The sequence below is a fragment of the Schistocerca gregaria genome, chromosome 1 (assembly GCF_023897955.1).
Source record: "Schistocerca gregaria isolate iqSchGreg1 chromosome 1, iqSchGreg1.2, whole genome shotgun sequence".
NCBI classification, from domain to species: Eukaryota; Metazoa; Arthropoda; class Insecta; order Orthoptera; family Acrididae; genus Schistocerca; species Schistocerca gregaria.
In genome coordinates this window covers 232,362,404-232,380,736 of record NC_064920.1, presented here as the reverse complement: position 1 = coordinate 232,380,736, position 18,333 = coordinate 232,362,404, and the positions used below count along the sequence as shown (strand labels likewise).

General features: G+C 40.2%; 1 long non-coding RNA gene across 1 annotated transcript; it reads right to left on the bottom strand.

Moving 5' to 3' along the window:
* Window positions 1–1,369: 1,369 nt before the first annotated feature.
* LOC126338439 (uncharacterized) lies at window positions 1,370–14,168 on the bottom strand. Its single transcript, XR_007565101.1, has 2 exons — window positions 14,065–14,168; window positions 1,370–1,610 (listed from the first exon to the last, which is right to left on the bottom strand). It is a non-coding gene; the product is annotated as an uncharacterized LOC126338439 (long non-coding RNA).
* Between the last annotated feature and the right edge of the window lie 4,165 nt (window positions 14,169–18,333).

Sequence of the window (18,333 nt, the reverse complement as noted above, 5' to 3'; positions counted from 1 at the left end):
TACTCATTTTATGTATTATGATAGCTAGGAGCATTTTCCTTCATGTGGGTTTTACATTCCTTTCTCCTGATATTAAGGTACAGGTCTTTTTAAAGGTTGTAGGAAGAAAGCTTAGGGATTTATCTTACCATAAACAATGACATCATTAGAGACATCAATACTCAAGTAAGGTGAACATGAGGAAGGATACAGGCCATCTACTTTGCAAAGTAACCATCCTCACAAATGCCTTGAACTAGGCTTTTTCAGCTCCCTTGGCCATCTCCTTTTCAAAGCCATCAGCCTGGCAAACATGGTAAACTAGACTGTTCCAGCTTGCATGCCCAATGGCAGGCACCCAGTTGCACACAGACACAGATCAGCACTGGTTGCCAAAAAGCTGATGGGTAGGAAGTCGGGCAGCTTGGCTGTAGCATACAAAATCAAACTACACCAGTTAGGATATCACAGGCAGAGGTCGCCACAGCTGGCGCAAACACAGAACGAGTACAATGGGACCACCAGGAAGGTAGCCTATCCATCAGTGCCTACCTTAAGCAGTGCAGGGAAACCCCTGATAATCTAAATCCGGATAGTCAGACAGGGATTTAATACAATGGCTGCCGCACACACAGTGATGTATGTTTCACTGCCAAGCACACAGTGTGAGATGTGAGGCTCTGCCGTGGCTGAAAATGTGTTAAAACATTGCTCCTCCAACCTGAGAAATGTTTTGACCACTGATTAAGGAGACCAGAAGTTTAATTTAAAATATGAAACACATACAACTTGACTTTTCACTTTGCTCTAATTAATTTCATGTTATCAATTGATGATATATAACACTGTTTAGGTACAGGTAATGGTACTGTCAGGCTCTTTGGTATTCTTGCAACTTCAAAGTTTTTGTCTTTAGTTGTAGAATCAGAAGAAGTTATTGGAACATCACTAATGTTGCCATATTAGAGGGTACATCAGCACACTTTTTTTGCATGTTCCTTTTCTTAAAGTCTTCAGGGAATTAGATACAAATGTTATTGCTAATTAATAAATACTTATGCTACCCTTTCGTTATTGCTGTCGGTAGGAATGTTCAGATTATGGCTGATGAAATATTCAAATCGTCCAAATGGATCTAAGCACTATGGGACTTAACATCTGAGGTCATCAGTTCCCTAGACTTAGAACTACTTAAACCTTACTAACCTAAGGACATCACACACATCCATGTCCGAGGCAGGATTTGAACCTGGGACCACAGCAGCAGCACAGTTCTGGACTGAAGCTCCTAGAACCGCTCGGCCACAGCGGCCGGCCTGACGAAATGTAATTTATTCTTTCACCACTTGCAAGCAGTACTGGGATACTGTACATTTATTAAAGAGTCGAATTGTTTGTACAAATTTATTTACAATACAGTGCAGTGAAGAACAACTTAACAACTTATCTAACTTGATAAAAGAAATACAATATAGAAAAATTAACTGAAATGTAATAGCACATAAAACCCCACTGTTTTATTTAGTGCGTTGTTTTTTTGATGGGGGATGTCTTTCCTCAGCAGCAGACATTGGAATGCCATCGTCTCCATCTCTTCTACTGTCATCAGCTGTTGTTACGCTTGTGTCATTCTGAAAATATAATTAATAAGGTTATAATGGAAAAAAAATAAAATAAAAAAATAAAAATAACTAATGACTCATTACCTATGCACTGAAACTGAACATTTAAATGTGTTATTTAGCAAACCCCTTAGCAACAAATTTGTTTTCACAGCAATAGAATTTGCTAACTTCTTTCTTAATAATGAATACTCACCTGTTTGTTAATCATGAATGCAACACATGATTTGGTTGGAAGATATTGACCTAGCACTATGCAATTAAGTGAATAGCATACAAACAGCCTCCATTGTAAAATTTCAAATTACGAGTTTTATCTTGAATTCTATATTTATTTACTCCTTAGGATGTGGGACAGTTACAGCAAGAATTTAACACTGCACACCCCAAATAAATAAATTCCACCTAATTTTGTGTGACTACTCTGCAATGCACACTTAAGTGCTTCACAGAGGGTTCAGAGAAGCAATTTTTGACTATTTTTTGACTATTTCACTCTCTAACAGCACATGGGAAAAATAACCTAAAGTACCCTTGGGAGCTCTGATTTATTTTATCAGGATGGTTAATTCTCCCTATTTAGGCGAGAATCAATAAAATGTGAGGATTACAGACAGTAAGGTCCAAATGGCAGTAGCTAACTGAATGTTGTGCGAATATTGAACATCCATGCACAACAACACTGGCATGCTCTGCTTGTCAACTGACACCATTTGTATTGGTATTGTTGAGTGTGCTGTTCACATTGTCAGTTCAAAATGTTTAAAGCAACAGATCAGCCCACCGACTATGAAATAGGGTCAAGGTTTCAGGTTTTGGTAGCAAGGAACTTTGCAGCAGCACAAATTCATAAACAGATAAGTGAGATGTACAGCCCCAATGTGATTAGCAACAACAAAGCGCAAAGTGTAAGTGTGCTTTCAAGGATGGATGGAAAAATGTCTAGAACGCTCCACGATGAGGCCAACTATCAGTGACCTTTGAAGATTTGATCAAAGCTGTGAACAAATAGATTTGTAAAGACCTATGGTTCACAATTTCAACTTTAGCTTTGTAATTTCTGAATGTGGGTAGAACAGCTCTGGACAGAATTCTCTCTGAAAAGTTGCATCTTCCCAAATTGTGCACACATTAGGTTTTTAGGCTGCTCACTGAGAAACATGAAATTGAAAGAAAGGCTTTTTTGATTTTTAGGACTGTTATCATAAGGAAGGTTATCAATTTTTAGAGAACAGCGTGACAGGTAATGAGATGTGGGATTCTCACATGACCTCAGGCGTCAAAATGTCTGTCAATGGAATGGTGTCAATCTCCCATTCTGCCATTCACACCCAAAATCTGATCTGATTTTTTAGGTGGGAACAGACTGTCCGCACACCACATAGTCCAGAGTTGGCACTGAGCGATTTTCACTTATTCTACTACCTAAAAGAGTTTCTCAGCGGCAAGTGCTTCCCAACAGATGACGAGGTGAAAGCAGCTTTTAAAGACTGGTTAACATTACAGGTGGCATATGTCTATGACATAGGTATACAGAAGCTTGTAGAATGTTATGACAAACATTTAAACAATATGGAAACTATGTTTCTAATTTATTCTTTACATGTTTATTTTTCTACAGTTTTTTGAAAAATCTGTTACGGTTCACATTTTGAAAGAAATTGGACTTTACTTTCTGAATAACCCTCATATTTTCGTATTTGGAAGAGAAAGTTGATGACTGAAATTTTCTCAAAAGATTTCACCACAGCGAAAAACACCCCCCCCCCCTTTTTTTTTAATGATTGCACCCCAACTGGCTTTTCATACCCATTACGCTCCATCCCTTATTTCACGCTCTTCTTTGAAATTTTTCAATGTCATTAATAAATTCTATCTGGTGATTTTCCAGAGGAAGGCGGCCAAATCAATGTAGCCGAAGCCTTACTAGATTTTTTTCCGTTTTCTACGAGTTCTGTCAATAAAACGCAATCTTTCGTTTGCCTTTCCTACAACATTTGTGATTGAAATTCCTAGGTGTTTATTTCAATCAATAACCTTTAAATTTGTATGGTGTATCATGTAACCAAAATGTAATGGAGGACCTCACATTTTATACTGTTTAGAGTCAATTGCCACTTTTTGCACAAAATTAGATTTCATGTATAAATCATATTGATCTTCTGGCGAGTTTACTAGATGGTAAGCAACAGCATCATCTGGAAACAATCTAAGAAGGCTGCTTGGATTGTCTTCTAAGCCATTTGTATAGATTAAGAATATTGTTTGGGTCTATAACATTTCCTTGAGGAATCCCAGAAACAACTTCTGTTTCACTTGATGGATTCCCATTAACTACTAAGAACTGTGACCTTTCTGACAGGAAATAACAGCTCCAGTCACACAAGTGGGTTGATAGTCCATAGGCATACAATTTGATTAGAAGACACTTGTCACGAACAGTGGCAAAAATCTTCTGGAAATCAAGAAATATGGAATCAACTGCAGACAGCATTCATCACTCTGCAAGAATGAAGAACCAGTTGTGTTTCACAAGAATAATATTTCCTGAAACTGTGTTGGCTGTGTGTCAATAGATTTTTTTTTCAAGATAATTCATAACATTCATGAACAGTATATGTTCCAAAACCCTACTGTAATCAATGACAGTGATGTGGGTCTACAAATCAATGGATTGCTTCTGTTTTCTTTCTTTTGTATTGGTGTGACCTGTGCAACTTTCCAATCTTTAGATATGTATCTTTATTCAAGAGTGCAGTTTTATATGATTGCATTAAGCTATTTTATCAGCATTCTTGGAAAGAAGCATGATTCATTTACAATCTGGAGTGAAGACTTACCTTTATTGACTGACTTAAAGTGCTTCAGATTACTGAAGGTATCTATCTACTCATAAGTTATTCATATTGGCAGCCGTTAAAATTTTTTTCGGGTTTCAGCTTTGTTATATGAAAATAAAAAATGACACACTATTTTTAACATTTCAGACATGATGTGGCTTTTTGGTCATGTAGTTCACTTGCATATAGTATATTATTGTAAGCACCAGTCATTTCTCAGCACTATTTACACTGTGCTGACCTCTAGTTAATGTGGTGTTTTGGTGGTGGTATACCCATCACAGATTTAAACTTACTGCTGAACAATATTAGTTGTTGTTTATCTTGACAACAGCAGGTTCACAGGGTGCTGCAATATCAGGTCTACACAATATCACTGGCTGTTTTGGTGCATTCCTGGGAATTTTATACAATTATTTCTAACATGTCTGAATGCAGGATTACATTCCAGCCATTTGAAATACTCAAGTTAAAATAAATTCAGTAAAACATGGATTCACTGTGGAACTACAGCAGACTGTACTTAGCTAAGAACATTGTCACCAATCTAGAACTTCGTTATAGGTGTCTACTTTTTCAAACAATGGCAACTCCAGGTTGGAACATCAGCAATATAAGGAAAAGAGAGATTGCTACTTACTGTAAACATGACACATTAATTTGTAGACAGGCACAACAAAAAGACACTTAATCATTAGCTTGGCCCAAGCTGATGAAGATTGTGTGTGTGTGTGTGTGTGTGTGTGTGTGTGTGTGTGTGTGTGTGTGTGTGTGGTGACCTTACTTCTGTAAATGAATGTGTGTGCATTTCCTTTTCTGACAAAGATTTTGGCTGAAAGCTTAAGTGTAAGTGTCTTTTTGTTGTGCCTGTCCGCAACCTAATGTGTCATTTCTATGGCAACAATCTATCTTTTCCTTTTATTGCAGTCTATATTTTCAGGTATACAGGATCCGTAATGACATTAAAAGCTCTCAGGGATGATGGAGATGGGTACATGTATCATAAAAGTCTAGTAAACATGCTAAAATGCACACCTTAAGAGCTACTGTGAAACACATATCTTCTACTGCTCAAACACTCACAGCTCTTAAGAATTCACTTCATAGGCCATTTTTACTAGACATTTTTTTCCTTGTTTACCTCCTCCCAAAATACGGAAAACAAAGAGCTTGCAGTAGAAGACTTTTCTTATAAAATTAACCTTCCCTCCATTATCCCTGAAAGTTTGTCTTATGATCACAGAATCACCCCATTTTTAGTGAGATGTGACATCCAGGAATCACACACAGTCTTAAAAATGGCAATATTGTACTTCATTTGAAGCACTGACAAAATTAAAAGTATAATTTGAATAACTCAAATAGTAAGAAAAATGTTAGCTCCTCCAATACTGCTTTTGTATTGGAAAAACATCAGGACATCACTACATAATTCAGAACTGAACAGCAGAAAACAAAAGTCACATAGGAAACAATACAAGAATGAAAAGGAATCATCTCAAGACCCACTCACAAAACTGAATAATGTTTTAGCTACATATTTTTCTTTATATTTCCTTAATGCTGAGAAAGTCACTTAATGGGAGTCTCTTTATGAAACATTCTGCAGATTTTCTGCCCATACTGATAATTTATTGAAAGCAGTCAATTATCTTTGGTACCTATTGAGGAAGCAACTTGGGATCAATTATGTGTTTGAAGTAACTGGAAAATATCAGCAACAACTGTTCTCCCCCCCCCCTCCCCCCCACCCTCCTCCCCATTGTGTGCACTGATTTTAGTGAGCCTTCAGCAGAAAGGGGTTGTGATTTTGTTACTCTTTCTCTTAAATTTCATCTGGGCTTCCCTCTTTATGATGAAAGATGTGACTGATTTCCACTACTGTTTTTTTCCTGACCAGGTAGTGTTATCATCATGATTGTGAGTTGCTCCCCTTGTATCACCAAGACATACCTTGGCTTCATGGTGACCAGACGACAGGAACTGCTCCATGGCATTATCCTAATTTATCATGTTCAACACAGCATTGTAATGTCCAAATAAATATCTTCATGGAGCTGCTAGTCTTTCGGAGCGCCTCTTTAGTTAGTTCACTATTCAATCCCAAATGTGATTCTCTGGTGCGAAATACACTCACACTTTTAAGAATTAAGTCATCGACTATACTGAACAGTGTTTACATGGGCAGAAATGCAGAATGAATGGTTCAGTGTAGAAACAATCCTTGCTGTTATGGCAAAATTAGATCACTGGCAAATAAGAAAAAGATGGGTTCCATTATGGTGAAAGAGCAGAGGGAGAGGAGTGGGGAGTGAGGAAATCTCAACTGCCTTTAAAGTATTGGAAATTCTACATCTATATCTACATGACTACTCTGCAATTCACATTTAAGTGCTTGGCTGAGGGTTCATCGAACCACAATCATACTATCTCTCTACTATTCCACTCCCGAACAGCGAGCGGGAAAAACGAACACCTAAACCTTTCTGTTCGAGCTCTGATTTCTCTTATTTTATTTTGATGATCATTCCTACCTATCTAGGTTGGGCTCAACAAAATATTTTCGCATTCGGAAGAGAAAGTTGGTGACTGAAATTTTGTAAAAAGGTCTCGCCGCGATGAAAAACGTCTATGCTGTAATGACTTCCATCCCAGCTCGCGTGTCATATCTGCCACACTCTCTCCCCTATTACGTGGTAATACAAAACGAGCTCCCCTTTTTTGCACCCTTTCGATGTCCTCCGTCAATCCCACCTGGTACGGATCCCACACCGCGCAGTAATATTCTAACAGAGGACGAACGAGTGTAGTGTAAGCTGTCTCTTTAGTGGACTTGTTGCATCTTCTAAGTGTCCTGCCAATGAAACTCAACCTTTGGCTCGCCTTCCCGACAATATTATCTATGTGGTCCTTCCAACTGAAGTTGTTCGTAATTTTAACACCCAGGTACTTAGTTGAATTGACAGCCTTGAGAATTGTACTATTTATCGAGTAATCGAATTCCAACGGATTTCTTTTGGAACTCACAGTTCCACAGTGGTATTTTGTTACGTAAATATAATTCATCTATGAACTACTTGCACAACATTAAGTGGAGGAGGAATGAGTGACACATTCCAAGAGCAGTAAGTACTGTCCGAGAGACTGTACAGAACCAGACTTACTATTTACTATGTAATTAATATGTACGGCACAACTTAAGATTTGTGTACCAGCACACCTGGAACAGAACACCGTGATAGTAGCTAGCTGTTTACAGTACAGCTATCACAGCAACAAGCAATTAGGGAACAAACTTGGTGATACTCTCTGTCCTGTTCACTGCTACTACAAGTGCCTGTTACCATGAGGTTGTAGATGAAACTTGTAGACAGAAACTTGTCGATATATCAGCTTCTACGCAAGACTCTAACATATCTGGCTGGTAGGAAGTGGACGAATTTTGGACAGGGTGAGAAGGAGAACAGTGCATTTTGCACCAATTTCCGATATGAACACATGTAAAGCTGCTCTTGTGAATGAAGCATACGTTATGATAATTGCGCCTTATATGACTGGAAGCAGTCCCTATCACACTGTGGTCAATTATTCTCACACTGGTGACCCCGTGTCTGTCACGGATCATGACTACGATATTTCGTAATGATGTGGAATGAGTCAAATTTTCCAATACATGACATAATTAAGTTAATTTAATGACTTAATTAAGTTAATATAACAACTTTTTATTTTAATTTTATTTTTTTTCTTAATTTACATCTAAAAATTCCTTCTACTCCATTGAGGAATTTTTAGATATAAATTAAGAAAAAAAAGAAAAAAACCAAACAAAAAAATTAAAAAAAGTTGTTATATTAACTTAATTATGTCATGTATCGGAAAATTTGACTCGTTCCACATCATTACGAAATATTGTATTCACGATCCATGGAACTAGTATTAATCTAATCTAATCCAATCACGAAATGCGCAATAAATTAGCAACTCCACTTCAGTTCAGTTACTCATATTACATCACGACAATGTGAGCATTACATAATGCATCACACATCATGCCACATCTGGATTACAGTGTCAACAGGATTGCAATGCAGGCTGTGCAGTGTCATCATTGTGCAAATACAGCAGCAAAAACCAAGTCCATCACCAATTCACACATCGTACCTACGGACAACACCAGGCTAATTAACCTTCAACAATGATGGCCACAACAAATCTGGTCTTGGACTGAGTACAATGCTACCACAGACAGTGCTTTTAAGTTTGCAACATAATCGTAACATCACTTTTGTGTCTTATATGCCATGAATTGGATGTGAGCAACCGCTTACTGTGTCGTCACAATCAGTTGTGTGCTGTGAACAATTGGCGGCTGTTTGCTTAGTACACTGAACAATGTTACAACTACCTTTTCAGCCTCACCTCCGAAGTTAATCCTGCCCATTTGGCTTTTTTGGTACACAACAGTGGACAGCATTTTGAAAGCACTAACAGTTTTACATGACAATTCAAAACACGTTATCCTGCTCTGCCATCTGGTGGGACAGTTGAAAGTAAACTGCTACCTTATACTGCCACTACCACATACAAGCACATACAGCACTGCAAAGACTTCTCTCATGCAGTTACTTTCTTGAACTCCAGAACAACAGCAAGAATCCATGAACAAACAGCATATCCACAAGCCCTCACAACTTTGGCATCACCTCTGCAAAACTACTGATTGCACTTTTATACCAGGTATGACCTTATGGACCCTTTTGGTCATCAAGTTACTAACCAAGTTGCAACTGGCACCAATTGCACACGGTTCCAAACCTCTAGAAAAATAACTCACGCTGCCAGACCACGTTTCCTCAATACACCACTGGCGAATATTAAACAGATACCCCGTGCAACACTGTAATGATGGCTCGCATGCTGCCTGTTTCTAGCCGAGTTAACTCAACACAACACAAGGGTGACAGCATGCTTTATTAGCAGCCGATGGCATGCCACGACGTAACCACCTAGTCTGCACCACAGAGCAATGATGCACGTGATGTCACAGGTGATCCAAATCCAAAGCCATTGACCTGTTGCTTCCACAGTCAATTTCGACGTACTGCTCCCAAATGTCTCAGTGCTTGCAAATTCCCAAATGACGTAAGCGTATTGAAATAGGCACTTCAGCCCACTCCAACTGTCAAAGTCACCTACCTCATCTGCACATACCACAAACTCATGTTGCCCCTACGACGACCAAACAAGGATGCCTTTTCATTCCTGACCTCACTACTTGTCAGCACTTTTTAGTGGATATGGGCTCTTGCATCCACTCCTTACCACACAACAGCACATTAACCTTCGAACTGACATCAGCACTCTTGCTTCACTTTGTTAACAGCTTGGAGATACCAGTTTAAAACACTATTCCACACACCATTCACCTGTCAATGAATCTTAAGTGCACCTGGGCTTTCTATGTAACAGAAGTCAGCATGGGATTTCTACAGTTCTTCCAGCTCTCCCCCAATGTAATATGATTCGCACTGAAGTGCCATACAGCCAGGAAATGCATCAAAGGAATTTTCGCTATGACCAAGACTATTGAGCCCCAATCACCCAAATGCCTCACCACTAATGGCTCCTCTTCAGACACTATGCAAGTGCACCCAGGTTGACGGACGATATTCTTGCTACCCACCACTGATATGTTGACTGCAAGACAGAATCACATATGCTACACATTGAAGACACAGGTCCCTAGGATCACATTAGGGAGACAGATACAGTTCTCACATTGGTGCAAGAAAACTTATGAGTCCTATGCTCTCAATAGCTGGCTGGTGCACTGCCTTTAACCATGCGCTCTCCACCCAGCCACATTCTGTGCACAGAGTCACCTCGCCGCAGTGCATTCCGACAGCAACCAGCAACAATCACAAGGTCAGTACACCATATTGCGCAGTATCTGTAAACAGTGAAACCAACCTGCCCACCTCCTGCGCTAAGGCTCACACATGTCCAGTGTGTGAGATGGAACTGTGCACCAAATCATGACCAACAATGATCCTCCTGTTCCCCACAAACCTTGCTGTTTGTGCCCTGTAGACTGACAGACTGCAAGAAACACGATACAGGAATTTTTGCAAGTGGGCACCATCTGACCCTCAGACAGCTCGTCGGCTTCCATATTAAGCCCATACCTAAGAACAACAGTTTGGTCAGACTTTATGGAGATTATAGGGACTCAACTCCAGAACTGTGCATGACTGTTACCCTATACCTAACATCCAAGACTTGACGCACATGCTTGCTGGTGCACTGGTATTCAGTGTTATTGGCTGTAAGCGAGGATATTTACAAATACTAATGCACCCTAAAGACATCCCGAAATTGGCGACTATCACCCCATTTGGACTGAATGAGTATTTCTTCATGCCATACGGCCTCAAGACTGAAACACAAAGATGTTAATGTTTTACTGTCAGACTACACCTTCAATTTCCATACTGCTACACCTATCTCGATGGCATAATTATGTTCTCAAGCACCTATGATGAATATTTGCATCACCTATAAGAAGTTCTAGCTGCATTACAAGAAGGTGGTGTTGTCATTAATGAAACAATGTCACAACCTTGACAAACGAAAATGACCCTCTTAGGCCATACACTCAATGTGCCACGCATCAAAGTGACAGTGGAACGCATGAAACTTCTGTATCCCTTAACTTCTATTGACAATATCTTCCTCATGCAGTTGCATTGTAGACTCCTCTCATGAATGCTGCAGCTGGCAAAGATAAACACTGGAAAAAGAAAGTCACATGGCCCACACAGAAGGCAGAAGCATTCAATAGGGCAAAGATCTGTTTAGCATAAACATTACTTTGCCACAACTCACCCACACAACTAATGTGAATGACACCGTGGTGTGGGCCTGTGTTTCAGCAGGTGGTTGACAGTGTGCCCCCAAACACTTCAGTTCTTCAAGAAAAGTCTACCTTCCTCGCAATCTAAGTGGTCAGCTTTCGACCAAGATCTCTTCATGGTATATTTGGCAGTCAAACACTTTGTGGAGATATTGAGGGGCACCAAGTGACTAAGAACAGAAAACAAAACCTCTGGTGGATGCCATCAAGAAACCATCCCAGGAAGGCAGTCCATGCCAAATCAGACAGTACTGCACAGTACACCACCAACATGTAATATTCATGCAGTAGACAATATCATTGCAGACTATCTTTCAAGAAGCCATACAGTTTCTCTCCAATATGATAATGAGCACATGCCAGCTGAACAAATGAACAACCATGATATAAACCTTACCATCAAACATTGGTCTCTCCCCAGTCTCAAGCAACACAGCTCTGCAAAGTTTTGCAGAACAGATCACAACCACTGGTGCCTCTTAGGATTTGCCATGAAATATTCAAAAGGTTACATAACCCGAGTCACCCTGATAGCAAGTGTCTGCCTAGTGGTGGAAAGACTCCTATGGGCTAACGTCAAATGAGACTGTCATCACTGGGCACAAAGCTGCCTCATACACCAGCGAAGCAAGATAAGACTATCATACACAGCCTCACCTCAGATGTTCCCCATCCCAAAGACTTGGTTCTGGCATGTCCAACTTGACATTGTCCGTGCTCTGCTGGAGTTGGAAGGATTTCAATACTTCCTATTTGTGGTTGACAGGACCACCTCTACACACTTGAACGTCGACACTCAAGTTAACTAGAATGAGGACGAACAAAGATAGTCCATATCACTCCCACCATAGGATTCGATATGAGATGGACAAGACTTCAATAAGCTTCTGCCGCCAACCATCCATCCGTCGCACCACATGAGTAATGATACAGCCATGTCAGACACCCTCTGCAACATCTGGCACAGTATCACTTGTACAGTGTCAACATGTCATACAGCACCATGAGAACTGTTGCTGCCAGCAATGCTCAACAGTAACTGACTTTCATTCATTATGTTATTCTCACCTAGATGTGGTGTTCAGTTAGAAGACTGAGTGAGACACATCTACACACATACAATATACTAGTTTTCCCCACAGCCAGTCAACAGTGTTTTGAAGTGGTGTCCACCTGCAATCTGCTCTTCCCCAACAGTCATGTCATTTCCATGTCAGCACAGCAAAGACTTATCATAAGAGTTATCCAGCTCTCAGGCTCATATATAGACACTGTCACATCCAATTAAGCATACTCTATTCTATACGTTTATATAGGAGTCATGAGGATTACATGCTAGGACTGGAATACATCGCTGTTGCAATCCAGCACTATGTTTGCACTCTCAGGAGAGACATGTAATATATGTTGTTGTGGTCTTCAGTCCAGAGACTGCTTTGGCACAACTCCCCATGCCTGTGGAAGCTTCTTCTGCACCCTATATTCTTTTGAATCCACTTAGTGTATTCATCTCTTGGTCTCCTTTACAATTTTCACCCTCCACACTGCCCTCCAAAACTAAATTGGTGATCCCTTGATGCCTCAGAACACATCCTACCAACTGATCCCTTCTTCTAGACAAGTTGTGCCACAAATTCCCCTTCTACCCAGTTCTATTCAGTACCTCCTCATTAGTTACATGATCTACCCATCTTATCTTCAACATTCTTCTGTAGCATCACATTTCGAAAGCTTCTATTCTCTTCTTGTCTAAACTATTTATCGTCCACATTTCACATCCATACACAACTACACTCCATACTAATAATTTGAGAAAAGACGTCTTGGACGTCTTGACATTGAAATCTATATTCAATATCTGTTACTTTGCTCCCCCAATAGCAAAACTCCTTTGCTACTTTAAGTGTCTCATTTCCTAATCTAATTCCCTCAGCATCGTCTGATTTATTTCGACTACATTTCATTATCCTCTTTTTGCTTTTGTTGATGTTCATCTTATATCCTCCTTTCAAGACACTGTCCATTCCGTTCAACTGCTCTTCCAAGTCCTTTGCTCTCTCTGACAGAATTACAATGTCATCGGCGAACCTCAAAGTTTTTATTTCTTCTCCCTGGATTTTAATACCTACTCCAAATTTTTCTTTTGTTTCGTTTACTGCTTGCTCAATATACAGGTTGAATAACATTGGGGATAGGCTACAACTCTGTCTCACTCCCTTCCCAACCACTGCTTCCCTTTCGTGTTCCTCGACTCTTATAACTGCCATCTGGTTTCGGTACAAATTGTAAATAGCCTTTCACTCCCTGTATTTGAGTCCTACCACCTTCAGAATTTAAAAGGGAGTGTTCCAGTCAACATTGTCAAAAGCTTTCTCTACATCTACAAAGGCTAGAAATGTAGGTTTGCCTTTCCTTAATCTACCTTCTAAGATAAATCATAGGCTCATGTATTGCCTTGCGTGTTCCAACATTTCTACGGAATCCAAACTGATCTTCCGCAACATAGGCTTCTACTAGTTTTCCCACTTTAAACTGATAGTTCGGTAATTTTCGCACATGTCAACACCTGCTTTCTTTGGGACTGGAATTACTATATTCTTTTCAAAGTACATATAGCTCATAAATGTCTGGTAATGTTATGGTTCACAAATTTTTATCCATTATAATAATGATTATTAAGTCCTCAACCAAATAGTTGGCTACTTACATCTCCATCCTTATGCTGCTGATCAAGTGCCTTGCACAGCTTTTTTGAACTGATGTGGAAATCTCGACTCGCATTTTGTTTGACATATTGCATAAGATTTACCTGTTGGCACAAAAAAAACCATAATTAATATTTAAGCTGACAGTGAACATTTAATATAACAGTAGTTGGCGCTGTAAGTACAATAGGAGAACCAATAGACACTCCACATCATCTGTGATGATCCCTTTAATGATAAAATGTTGTTTTGTTGTTCTGTGTCAAATCAAAGAGGACATTATGATGCATTTAAATTTCCAGAGACAAACAGTGAGGAAGTCATTGTTATCAAGAATGGACAGCAATAACATTAATACTTCTTCACATTCAAGGGTGAGGTTTAGTTTTGTTTAAGTTCTTAAAAGAGTTTACTTTTAATGACGAAGACTTTAACACGATTCTTTTTCCTGGCCTGATGACCCCACCCATACTAGCTTGTTTACATTATGTAAATTCATTAATCCACAGGCTCAAGAAGACGTTCATATAAATCTGATAACTGAAAGTCATCAAGTGGGCTCGCCAAGAACATAAGGTTTCTTGCATTCACATGACCCAACATTTCTTCTTTAGTATTTGCTGCTAATAAAAAAAAAAAGACTCATGATGTGTGATATAACCGGAATATAAAGCAGTTCAATATGGACTGGCCGTAGTATTCAGTTCAGTTTTCTGCTGCAAAAAGATTCAGTGAATCGGCTGTTGAAATACAACAAGAAATTACGTACAAGTCTGTATCCAGTAAATTAAAACTACATTAAGAATACCTATCATATTAGCACATCTCTAACAAATCTGTGGCAATCTAATGTTCAAAATCCTTCTTAGTAAGGCAGGGCATAACTGAGTGAAAAATGCTTCTGATTTTACAAAGCACAAATAACTATTTTTCTTTACAGATAGAAATGGAGTTCCACAAAAGGAAAAATGCATGATTTGGTGAATATAACAAATGGAAAGATGGGAACTTTTTTATTTTCACGGATTTATATAATTCCATCAGCAGATACAAATACAAAAAATGTCTGAGCACACATTTGGGAGAGGGGGGGGGGGGGGGAGAGAGAGAGAGAGAGAGAGAGAGAGAGAGAGAGAGAGAGAGAGAGAGAGAGAGAGAGAGAGAGAGAGAGAGAGAGAGAGAGAGAGAGAGAGAGGGGGGGGGGGGGGGGGGGACGACATGGAGCTTACCAGTTCTTTCTGAAATTGTCATAATTCCTGAGTCTGAATTTCAGATACGTGTAAGTGTCTTATACTTCCCTCATAATACACAATTATATTGTTTGAAAATAACTGTGTGTGTTTCTGCTAATATGCTGCACATAAGTGGCAATGTTTTACCTTTCTTAACATAGTTTGTTTTTGTGTTTGAATTAAGATACTGACTATGAAATAATAGTTGAAACATAAAGATGCAAAAGAGCCTCACAGATATTCCACAAAAAGCAATATCATTTACAACAGTAAACAAAGAGGATACACAATTATTATTTTTATATAGCTACATAAATCCACTACTTTTAGTAATTTATGTTACTTTCTTTTGCCATAACTTCTCTGGAATACGTGTGTGATTGTGATTTTGTGTGTGTGTGTGTGTGTGTTTGTTTGTTTTTTTTCAGGGGTCTCTCTCTCTCTCCCCCCCTCTGTAGTGAAATTAATACTGCACTCATCAGATTTGAAATCATGTTATAAAACCACGAACATTTGTTTTATCACCATTTACAATAACAAATACCTGTAATTTACTATGGAACAAATTACCTTCTTTCCCCTTCCAGCTGTTTTTAGTTATACTGTTGAGTTTACTGCAATGATTGATTGGTGCTCATGGCACTTTACACCACTGTACTGTTCCCTGTGTTTCACATTTGAGTACATCTCTGTATCTGAGCTGGGTGTCTTCTTGTGTTTTTACAGCAGGCCACTAACTTTGTGTATGCAGGCCAATTACACACCCATAATACTGACATTATGAGAGAAGGCTCTGATGATCATTCATGGGTATCTCTAGTAGGGCTAAATCTGTTACAAAGTACAAAAACTTTGCTTACAGTACGTGGTTGTGCAGTTTCCATTATTTGTATGTTTTTATTTACAGGTATGCCATGCTCACTTTCAAAATGACAATGTTCTCTGGGAAATACAAATTTGGGATAAAAGGGCAGGCCAGTAATTACCTGCCCTTCAAAAATCATTTTTGAACCAAGGTGAATGTGCATTGCTATATACATGAAAATAAGCAGTTCGCCTGCCCAAAAATAAATAAAGAAATTAAAAAATCCACTGCCACCACCATATTTGCACCTGCATTAAAAATATATCCACGTGATGCTTAACTTTTAGTTTCCTTTTATTTGTATATTACATACTCTGTACAACAGTATTTAACAGCTTTGAACATCTACTTTTCAAAGTTAGGAAATTGTCACTATTTCTTGTATACTATCTTGCAGTATAAATTGCTGTGGTACAATATTGAAGCAGTATATCCAAAACATTTGAATCTTTACCTTCCATATTTCCTGAGAAAATTCTCTTATACATGAAAAAAAGAAGGAAAAAAATGAAAATGAGTCTCAAAGTTTATGCTATATATTTAATGACTCCTGTGCCATGAACTTGTTTTTCAATGTCACTAGAAATTCAAAATGTGTGTCAGGCAGACTTGCTTTACAATGTCCATAGCAGCCTGTGGTGTCGTTTATGGACTGCCTACAAATCAATATGATTTTCCTGCAAGCTACAATGTTATTTTTATGGTGCATATGCCTTAATACATCTGCAATAAAAATTCCATGGCTGTGTCCTAACCATTTCCAAGAAAAACCTCTTTGTTTGTCCATTGTCATATATTCAACAGTGAGTGCACTCTACCTCCTAAATACCACCACCAAAAATCATAATTTTCATTTAGTTTTTAAAACACACTGCACATCAAAGCCTGTAAGCTTCTCTTCAGGTGTTGCATATGTTTACATCTTCATTGAATTTTTGGTCATTGCAGTCCAAATGAGATGCCAGATGCAGGTAAGTATTCGTTTTTTTTTTTCCCCACAATTATTTCATGAATCCTTAATTTCTTGCCCATCACTAGAATGAAAGGCATTACAATAATGAAGAACACATGCAAGCTAATTATACATTACAACTAAAATTGAAACAATGGAAATCACTCATTATTTCTCTTACTTTTGACAATCTGAGCATTAAGAAAAGAAAACTTTTTCTCTTCATAACTATTCAAGCTAGAGGAGTGAAAATTTCATTTATAATTTGATGCATGATAACTACATTTGAAGAATATAGACTAACATGCAGCTAGCTTATAGACAAAAATGAATACGACGAAATTTATGAAGTAGACCTGTCATAACTTTCTGACAACAACAGACATTTACAACTTGAACAATTGTGATGTTTGAACAGAGAGGCAGCTTTTTAGTAGTGAAGAATATTACCTACACACCTTCACCATTTGCCCGTTTACTGTAATTAAACAGTCTTTCACTGGATGCATTTTGGAGAGGGGGCGAGAGAGGGGGGGGAGAGAGGGGGGGAGAGAGAGGGGGGAGAGGGAGAGGGGGGAGAGAGAGGGGGGGAGAGGGGGGAGAGAGGGGGAGAGAGGGGGGGAGAGAGGGGGGGGGAGAGAGGGGGGAGAGAGGGGGGAGAGAGGGGGGAGAGAGGGGGGGAGAGAGGGGGGAGAGAGAGGGGGGAGAGAGGAGGGGAGAGAGGAGGGGAGAGAGGAGGGGAGAGTGGGGAGGAAGGAGGGCCGAGGGGGAGGGGGGGGATGGTTGGCTGAGGGGGGGACGGGGGGTGCCCGAGGGGGGACGGGGGGGGGCCCGAGGGGGACGGGGGGTGCCCGAGGGGGACGGGGGGCCCCCGATGGGGACGGGGTGCCCCCCGATGGGGACGGGGGTGCCCCCCGATGGGGACGGGGTGCCCCCCGATGGGGACGGGGGTGCCCCCCGATGGGGACGGGGTGCCCCCCGATGGGGACGGGGTGCCCCCCGATGGGGACGGGGGGCCCACCGATGGGGACGGGGGGCCCACCGATGGGGACGGGGGGGCCCACCGCTGGGGACGGGGGGCCCACCGCTGGGGACGGGGGGCCCACCGCTGGGGACGGGGGGGCCCACCGCTGGGGACGGGGGGCCCACCGATGGGGACGGGGGGCCCACCGATGGGGACGGGGGGCCCACCGATGGGGACGGGGGGCCCACCGATGGGGAC